At 25.4% G+C, this 10000-nt stretch overlaps 1 protein-coding gene across 2 annotated transcripts in view; it reads right to left on the bottom strand.

Moving 5' to 3' along the window:
• The window catches only part of LOC127618525 (tetratricopeptide repeat protein 39B-like), a 38249-nt gene that overhangs the window by 9488 nt on the left and 18761 nt on the right, over positions 1 to 10000 (bottom strand). The window lies entirely within an intron of this gene.

The following is a 10000-nucleotide window of genomic DNA, read 5'->3' as shown; positions in this document are numbered from 1 at the left end:
ATATAACAATACATATTATTTATACAGCATAAATTATTAATATAAATAGACAGAATAAACAAACACATATAGACAGTATATACACACACACATACATATATGTGTGTATATATACAGTCTATATATATGTGTGTGTATATATACTGTCTATATATGTGTGTGTTTATATACTGTCTATATGTGTGTATATATACACTGTCTATATATGTGTGTGTATATATACTGTTTATATATGTGTGTGTTTATATACTGTCTATATATGTGTGTGTATATATACTGTCTATATATGTGTGTGTTTATATACTGTCTATATATGTGTGAATATATATACTGTCTATATGTGTGTGTGTATATATATACTGTCTATATATGTGTGTGTTTATATACTGTCTATATATGTGTGTATATATACACTGTCTATATATGTGTGTGTATATATACTGTCTATATATGTGTGTGTTTATATACTGTCTATATATGTGTGAATATATATACTGTCTATATGTGTGTGAATATATATACACTGTCTATATGTGGGTGTGTATATATATACTGTCTATATGTGTGTATATATACTGTCTATATGTGTGTGTATATATATACTGTCTATATATGTGTGTGTATATATACTGTCTATATATGTGTGTGTATATATACTGTCTATATATGTGTGTGTATATATACTGTCTATATATGTGTGTGTATATATACTGTCTATATGTGTGTGTATATATACTGTCTATATATGTGTGTGTATATATACTGTCTATATGTGTGTGTGTATATATACTGTCTATATATGTGTGTGTGTATATATACTGTCTATATATGTGTGTGTATATATACTGTCTATATATGTGTGTGTGTATATATACTGTCTATATATGTGTGTGTATATATACTGTCTATATGTGTGTGAATATATATACACTGTCTATATGTGTGTGTGTATATATATACTGTCTATATGTGTGTGTGTATATATACTGTCTATATATGTGTGTGTGTATATATACTGTCTATATATGTGTGTGTATATATACTGTCTATATATGTGTGTGTATATATACTGTCTATATGTGTGTGAATATATATACACTGTCTATATGTGTGTGTGTATATATATACTGTCTATATGTGTGTGTGTATATATACTGTCTATATATGTGTGTGTATATATACTGTCTATATATGTGTGTGTATATATACTGTCTATATATGTGTGTGTGTATATATACTGTCTATATATGTGTGTGTATATATACTGTCTATATATGTGTGTGTATATATACTGTCTATATGTGTGTGTTTATATACTGTCTATATGTGTGTGTGTATATATATACTGTCTATATGTGTGTGTATATATACTGTCTATATATATGTGTGTATATATACTGTCTATATATGTGTGTGTATATATACTGTCTATATATGTGTGTGTGTATATATATATATACTGTCTATATGTGTGTGTATATATACTGTCTATATATGTGTGTATATATACTGTCTATGTGTGTATATATACTGTCTATATATGTGTGTATATATACTGTCTATGTGTGTATATATACTGTCTATATATATGTGTGTGTGTATATATACTGTCTATATATGTGTGTGTATATATACTGTCTATATATGTGTGTGTGTATATATATACTGTCTATATGTGTGTGTATATATACTGTCTATATATGTGTGTATATATACTGTCTATATATGTGTGTATATATACTGTCTATATATATGTGTGTATATATACTGTCTACATGTGTGTGTATATATACTGTCTATATGTGTGTGTATATATATACTGTCTATATATATATGTGTGTGTTTATATACTGTATATATATATATGTGTGTATATATACTGTCTATATATGTGTGTGTGTATATATACTGTCTATATATATGTGTGTATATATACTGTCTATATATATATGTGTGTGTTTATATACTGTCTATATATATATATGTGTGTGTTTATATACTGTCTATATATATGTGTGTATATATACTGTCTATATATGTGTGTGTATATATATACTGTCTATATATATATATGTGTGTGTATATATACTGTCTATATATGTGTGTGTGTGTATATATACTGTCTATATATATATATATATGTGTGTGTTTATATACTGTCTATATATATATGTGTGTATATATACTGTCTATATGTGTGTGTATATATACTGTCTATATATGTGTGTGTATATATACTGTCTATATATGTGTGTGTATATATACTGTCTATATATGTGTGTGTTTATATACTGTCTATATATGTGTGTATATATACTGTCTATATATATATATATGTGTGTATATATACTGTCTATATGTGTGTGAATATATATACACTGTCTATATGTGTATGTGTATATATATACTGTCTATATGTGTGTGAATATATATACTGTCTATATGTGTGTGTATATATATATACTGTCTATATATGTGTGTGTATATATACTGTCTATATATGTGTGTGTTTAGATACTGTCTATATATGTGTGTATATATACTGTCTATATATATATATATGTGTGTATATATACTGTCTATATGTGTGTGAATATATATACTGTCCATATATGTGTGTGTTTATATACTGTCTATATATGTGTGTGTGTGTATATACTGTCTATATATGTGTTTGTGTATATACTGTCTATATGTGTGTGTATATATACACTGTCTATCTATGTGTGTATATATATATATATACACTGTCTATATATGTGTGTGTTTATATACTGTCTATATATATGTGTGTGTATATATACTGCCTATATGTGTGTGTTTATATACTGTCTATATATGTGTTTTTTTTATAAACTGTCTATATGTGTGTATATATAATGTCTATATATGTGTGTGTGTATATATATACTGTCTATATATGTGTGTGTATATATACTGTCTATATATGTGTGTGTGTATATATACTGTCTATATATGTGTGTGTATATATACTGTCTATATATGTGTGTGTATATATACTGTCTATATATGTGTGTGTGTATATATACTGTCTATATATGTGTGTGTATATATACTGTCTATATGTGTGTGAATATATATACACTGTCTATATGTGTGTGTGTATATACTGTCTATATATGTGTGTGTATATATACTGTCTATATATTTGTGTGTGTATATATACTGTCTATATATGTGTGTGTATATATACTGTCTATATGTGTGTATATATATATATATATATACTGTCTATATGTGTGTGTTTATATACTGTCTATATATGTGTGTGTATATATACTGTCTATATATGTGTGTGTGTATATATATACTGTCTATATGTGTGTGTATATATACTGTCTATATATGTGTGTGTATATATACTGTCTATATATGTGTGTGTGTATGTATATACTGTCTATATGTGTGTGTATATATACTGTCTATATATGTGTGTGTATATATACTGTCTATATGTGTGTGTGTATATATACTGTCTATATGTGTGTGTGTATATATACTGTCTATATATGTGTGTGTGTATATATACTGTCTATATGTGTGTGTTTATATACTGTCTATATATGTGTGTGTATATATATATACTGTCTATATGTGTGTGTATATATACTGTCTATATATGTGTGTATATATACTGTCTATATATGTGTGTGTGTATATATATACTGTCTATATGTGTGTGTATATATACTGTCTATATATGTGTGTATATATACTGTCTATGTGTGTATATATACTGTCTATATATATATGTGTGTGTGTGTATATATACTGTCTATATATATGTGTGTATATATACTGTCTATATATGTGTGTGTATATATACTGTCTATATATGTGTGTGTGTGTGTATATATATACTGTCTATATGTGTGTGTATATATACTGTCTATATGTGTGTATATATACTGTCTATGTGTGTATATATACTGTCTATATATATGTGTGTGTGTATATATACTGTCTATATATGTGTGTGTATATATACTGTCTATATATGTGTGTGTGTATATATATACTGTCTATATGTGTGTGTATATATACTGTCTATATATGTGTGTGTATATATACTGTCTATATATGTGTGTGTGTATGTATATACTGTCTATATGTGTGTCTATATATACTGTCTATATATGTGTGTGTATATATACTGTCTATATGTGTGTGTGTATATATACACTGTCTATATGTGTGTATATATATATATACTGTCTATATGTGTGTGTGTTTATATACTGTCTATATATGTGTGTGTATATATACTGTCTATATATGTGTGTGTGTATATATACTGTCTATATGTGTGTGTATATATACTGTCTATATATGTGTGTGTATATATACTGTCTATATGTGTGTGTATATATACTGTCTATATGTGTGTGTGTATATATACTGTCTATATATGTGTGTGTGTATATATACTGTCTATATGTGTGTGTATATACTGTCTATATATGTGTGTGTATATATACTGTCTATATGTGTGTGTATATATACTGTCTATATATGTGTGTGTATATATACTGTCTATATATGTGTGTGTGTGTATATATACTGTCTATATGTGTGTGTATATATACTGTCTATATATGTGTGTATATATACTGTCTATATATCTGTCTATATATATATGTGTGTGTATATATACTGTCTATATATGTGTGTGTATATATACTGTCTATATGTGTGTGTATATATACTGTCTATATATGTGTGTGTATATATACTGTCTATATGTGTGTATATATACTGTCTATGTGTGTATATATACTGTCTATGTGTGTATATATACTGTCTATATATATGTGTGTGTGTATATATACTGTCTATATATGTGTGTGTATATATACTGTCTATATATGTGTGTGTGTATATATATACTGTCTATATGTGTGTGTATATATACTGTCTATATATGTGTGTGTATATATACTGTCTATATATGTGTGTATATATACTGTCTATGTGTGTATATATACTGTCTATATATATATGTGTGTGTGTATATATACTGTCTATATATATGTGTGTATATATACTGTCTATATGTGTGTGTATATATACTGTCTATATATGTGTGTGTATATATATACTGTCTATATATATATATATGTGTGTGTTTATATTCTGTCTATATATATATGTGTGTGTATATATACTGTCTATATATGTGTGTGTGTATATATACTGTCTATATATATGTGTGTATATATACTGTCTATATATATATATGTGTGTGTTTATATACTGTCTATATATATATGTGTGTGTTTATATACTGTCTATATATATGTGTGTATATATACTGTCTATATATGTGTGTGTATATATATACTGTCTATATATATATATATATATATATATATGTGTGTATATATACTGTCTATATATGTGTGTGTGTGTATATATACTGTCTATATATATATATATATATATATATATATATATGTATATATATACTATATATATATATATGTGTGTGTTTATATACTGTCTATATATATGTGTGTATATATACTGTCTATATATGTGTGTGTATATATACTGTCTATATATGTGTGTATATATACTGTCTATATATATGTGTGTATATATACTGTCTATATGTGTGTGTATATATACTGTCTATATATGTGTGTGTATATATATACTGTCTATATATATATGTGTGTGTATATATACTGTCTATATATATGTGTGTATATATACTGTCTATATGTGTGTGTATATATACTGTCTATATATGTGTGTATATATATACTGTCTATATATATGTGTGTGTTTATATACTGTCTATATATATATGTGTGTATATATACTGTCTATATATGTGTGTGTGTGTATATATACTGTCTATATATATGTGTGTATATATACTGTCTATATATATATGTGTGTGTTTATATACTGTCTATATATATATATGTGTGTGTTTATATACTGTCTATATATATGTGTGTATATATACTGTCTATATATGTGTGTGTATATATATATACTGTCTATATATATATATATGTGTGTATATATACTGTTTATATATGTGTGTGTGTGTATATATACTGTCTATATATATATATATATGTGTGTGTGTTTATATACTGTCTATATATATATGTGTGTGTATATATACTGTCTATATGTATGTGTGTGTGTATATATACTGTCTATATATATGTGTGTATATATACTGTCTATATATGTGTGTGTATATATATACTGTCTATATATATGTGTGTATATATACTGTCTATATATATGTGTGTGTGTATATATACTGTCTATATATATATGTGTGTATATATACTGTCTATATATGTGTGTGTATATATATACTGTCTATATATATATATATATATGTGTGTATATATACTGTCTATATATGTGTGTGTGTGTATATATACTGTCTATATATATATATATGTGTGTGTATATATACTGTCTATATATGTGTGTGTATATATACTGTCTATATATATATATATGTGTGTATATATACTGTCTATATATGTGTGTGTATATATACTGTCTATATATGTGTGTGTGTGTGTATATATATACTGTCTATATGTGTGTGTATATATACTGTCTATATGTGTGTATATATACTGTCTATGTGTGTATATATACTGTCTATATATATGTGTGTGTGTATATATATACTGTCTATATATGTGTGTGTATATATACTGTCTATATATGTGTGTGTGTATATATATACTGTCTATATGTGTGTGTATATATACTGTCTATATATGTGTGTGTATATATACTGTCTATATATGTGTGTGTGTAGTTATATACTGTCTATATGTGTGTCTATATATACTGTCTATATATGTGTGTGTATATATACTGTCTATATGTGTGTGTGTATATATACTGTCTATATGTGTGTATATATATATATATATACTGTCTATATGTGTGTGTTTATATACTGTCTATATATGTGTGTGTATATATACTGTCTATATATGTGTGTGTGTATATATATACTGTCTATATGTGTGTGTATATATACTGTCTATATATGTGTGTGTATATATACTGTCTATATATGTGTGTGTGTATGTATATACTGTCTATATGTGTGTGTATATATACTGTCTATATATGTGTGTGTATATATACTGTCTATATATGTGTGTGTATGTATATACTGTCTATATGTGTGTGTATATATACTGTCTATATATGTGTGTGTATATATACTGTCTATATGTGTGTGTATATATACTGTCTATATATATGTGTGTGTATATATATACTGTCTATATGTGTGTGTATATATACTGTCTATATGTGTGTGTATATATATACTGTCTATATATGTGTGTGTGTATATATATACTGTCTATATATGTGTGTGTATATATACTGTCTATATATGTGTGTGTATATATACTGTCTATATGTGTGTATATATACTGTCTATATATGTGTGTGTGTATATATACTGTCTATATATGTGTGTGTATATATACTGTCTATATATGTGTGTGTATATATACTGTCTATATGTGTGTGTGTATATATACTGTCTATATATGTGTGTGTATATATACTGTCTATATGTGTGTGTATATATACTGTCTATATATGTGTGTGTATATATACTGTCTATATATGTGTGTGTGTATATATACTGTCTATATATATATATGTGTGTGTATATATACTGTCTATATATATGTGTGTGTATATATACTGTCTATATATGTGTGTGTATATATACTGTCTATATATGTGTGTGTATATATATACTGTCTATATGTGTGTGTATATATACTGTCTATATATGTGTGTGTATATATACTGTCTATATATGTGTGTATATATACTGTCTATGTGTGTATATATACTGTCTATATATATGTGTGTATATATACTGTCTATATATGTGTGTATATATACTGTCTATATGTGTGTGTATATATACTGTCTATATGTGTGTGTATATATACTGTCTATATATGTGTGTGTATATATACTGTCTATATATGTGTGTGTATATATACTGTCTATATATATGTGTGTATATATACTGTCTATATATATATGTGTGTGTATATATACTGTCTATATATATATGTGTGTGTATATATACTGTCTATATATGTGTGTGTATATATACTGTCTATATGTGTGTGTATATATATACTGTCTATATATATGTGTGTGTATATATACTGTCTATATATGTGTGTGTATATATACTGTCTATATATGTGTGTGTGTATATATACTGTCTATATGTGTGTGTATATATACTGTCTATATATGTGTGTGTATATATACTGTCTATATATATGTGTGTGTATATATACTGTCTATATATGTGTGTGTATATATACTGTCTATATATGTGTGTGTATATATACTGTCTATATATATGTGTGTGTGTATATATACTGTCTATATATGTGTGTGTATATATACTGTCTATATATGTGTGTGTATATATACTGTCTATATATGTGTGTGTATATATATATACTGTCTGTATATATATGTATGTGTGTATATATACTGTCTATATATGTGTGTGTATATATACTGTCTATATATGTGTGTGCATATATACTGTCTATATGTGTGTATATATACTGTCTATATATGTGTGTGTATATATACTGTCTATATGTGTGTGTATATATACTGTCTATATATGTGTGTGTATATATACTGTCTATATGTGTGTGTATATATACTGTCTATATATGTGTGTATATATACTGTCTATATATGTGTGTGTATATATACTGTCTATATGTGTGTGTATATATACTGTCTATATATGTGTGTGTGTATATATATACTGTCTATATGTGTGTGTATATATACTGTCTATATATGTGTGTATATAGTCTATACTGTCTATATATATGTTATGTGTGTGTATATATACTGTCTATATGTGTGTGTGTATATATACTGTCTATATATGTGTGTGTATATATACTGTCTATATATATGTGTGTATATATACTGTCTATATGTGTGTGTATATATACTGTCTATATATGTGTGTGTGTATATATACTGTCTATATATGTGTGTATATATACTGTCTATATATGTGTGTGTATATATACTGTCTATATATGTGTGTGTATATATACTGTCTATATATGTGTGTGTATATATACTGTCTATATATGTGTGTGTATATATACTGTCTATATATGTGTGTGTGTATATATACTGTCTATATATGTGTGTATATATACTGTATATGTGTGTATATATACTGTCTATATGTGTGTATATATACTGTCTATATATGTGTGTGTGTATATATACTGTCTATATATGTGTGTGTATATATACTGTCTATATATGTGTGTGTATATATACTGTCTATATATATGTGTGTATATATACTATCTATCTATATGTGTGTGTATATATACTGTCTATATATGTGTGTGTATATATACTGTCTATATATGTGTGTGTATATATACTGTCTATATATGTGTGTGTGTATATATACTGTCTATATGTGTATATATATAGTGTGTGTATATATACTGTCTATATATGTGTGTATATATACTGTCTATATGTGTGTGTATATATACTGTCTATATATGTGTGTGTGTATATATACTGTCTATATATGTGTGTGTGTATATATACTGTCTATATGTGTGTGTATATATATACTGTCTATATGTGTGTGTATATATACTGTCTATATATGTGTGTGTATATATACTGTCTATATATGTGTGTGTGTATATATACTGTCTATATATGTGTGTGTATATATACTGTCTATATATGTGTGTGTGTATATATACTGTCATATATATATATGTGTGTGTATATATACTGTCTATATATAGTGTGTATATATACTGTCTATATATGTGTGCGTATATACTGTCTATATATATGTGTGTGTATATATACTGTCTATATATGTGCATATATACTGTCATATATGTGTATATATACTGTCTAT

The sequence above is a fragment of the Xyrauchen texanus genome, chromosome 25, assembly GCF_025860055.1.
Source record: "Xyrauchen texanus isolate HMW12.3.18 chromosome 25, RBS_HiC_50CHRs, whole genome shotgun sequence".
NCBI classification, from domain to species: Eukaryota; Metazoa; Chordata; class Actinopteri; order Cypriniformes; family Catostomidae; genus Xyrauchen; species Xyrauchen texanus.
Note: the sequence above shows the minus strand (reverse complement) of the source record. Positions and strands in the feature narration are given on the sequence as shown.